Source organism: Aplysia californica, unplaced genomic scaffold (genome assembly GCF_000002075.1).
Source record: "Aplysia californica isolate F4 #8 unplaced genomic scaffold, AplCal3.0 scaffold00514, whole genome shotgun sequence".
NCBI lineage: Eukaryota > Metazoa > Mollusca > Gastropoda > Aplysiida > Aplysiidae > Aplysia > Aplysia californica.
This window is the reverse complement of record NW_004797784.1, coordinates 535,883-537,155: the sequence shown is the minus strand read 5'-3', so window position 1 is coordinate 537,155 and position 1,273 is coordinate 535,883. Positions and strand designations below refer to the sequence as shown.

Sequence of the window (1,273 nt, the reverse complement as noted above, 5' to 3'; positions counted from 1 at the left end):
CCCCTCCCAGACGTAAGATTATATTTGATCGGCCCCTTAACTATGTCTTTGAACATCTATATTGTATAAAAAGTATCACAGCGTAAAAAAAAACCCAAAGAAATAAACAGTAGAAGTGTGGGAACGACGTAACGTTAGCTTTTACAAGGAGCCCGAGTAAGATAACAGACTCGTTACGCCTTTTTCAAATATGTACTGATAACAATTTATGGAAAGCTGTATGAAATCAAGGCACGTTGAAACTACTCTCTTTACTTTGTCCTTGATATTGTCACGATGTTTCGTCCGTGGGTTGACTCGGCGCAAAACTACATTGTCAATTTTACGTCTGTTGAATACATATGTACTCATAACATGTATCAGCTAAGTGTTTAAACGATAGAGAGTGTTTTGATGTTTTGGTAAGTATTTTACGGAGCTCACAACTGTATAAGGTCGTACGAGCGCGCGGGGCATATTAAAACATTCAATTTTTCAGTTAGATAGGAATTTTGAATTTTGCCCAGGTGGCGGCTGAAGCCTACTCTTATCGCTGAGATTATTCGCCCTTATCCGAGAAGGCTGGGTGTTAGATCTTACCGACCACAAGATCAGGGGTGTGGATGAAAGACCGCGGTAAAAAGGAGCCAAGGAGTAGCAGCAAAGATGCTGCTGAAAGAGCCAGAAGCCCAGAGGAAGGAGCAAAGGGGAGGGGGAGGGGGCGGAAAGTGCTGACGAAATCAGACGACAGAACACGGTTAGAAACCTGGAAAGGAGGTGAAATGACACAATTTCAAAGAAGAAAATTTTCCTTCGCTGTCAGGATTCGAACCCGGGACCTATTGAGTGAGAGGCCAACACCGTACTCTATAGACCCCGAGAGCCCCGTAAAGAGCGTGCCTTTGTCTCAACATGGCTTGTAGCAAAAATCAAAACAGATATGGCCATGATGCCCGGACAGACAAGATGGAGACTGAAGACCCTAGAAGTAATCCAGACTGAAAAATTACGTCTATGGTCGCCGGTACCGTACTCATCCCAGTTTTCTGACCATGTGTCGTGTTAGTGTTACCGCATGACCAAATGACTCCTGCCCATTAAAAAATTTTTTTTGCTTTTGTTTATTCTGTAATGTTTTTGTTTTAGACGGTATATATCTCCATGATCTCTTCTTTTTGCCGCTTTTGTTGCGACCAACCACCCGGCTGTCCAGGGATCGTAGTAGGGCCTATAATCTAAGCTATTGGTAGATTGAGATTTTCTTCAGTTGTGTTCTCTCCACCCCCATCCCACC

The 1,273-nt window shown here is 43.4% G+C and overlaps 1 protein-coding gene across 1 annotated transcript in view; it reads left to right on the top strand.

Moving 5' to 3' along the window:
- Nucleotides 1-1,273, top strand: part of LOC101856601 (dynein heavy chain 8, axonemal) — a gene marked incomplete at its 5' end in the record, with an annotated part of 37,702 nt that overhangs the window by 35,703 nt on the left and 726 nt on the right.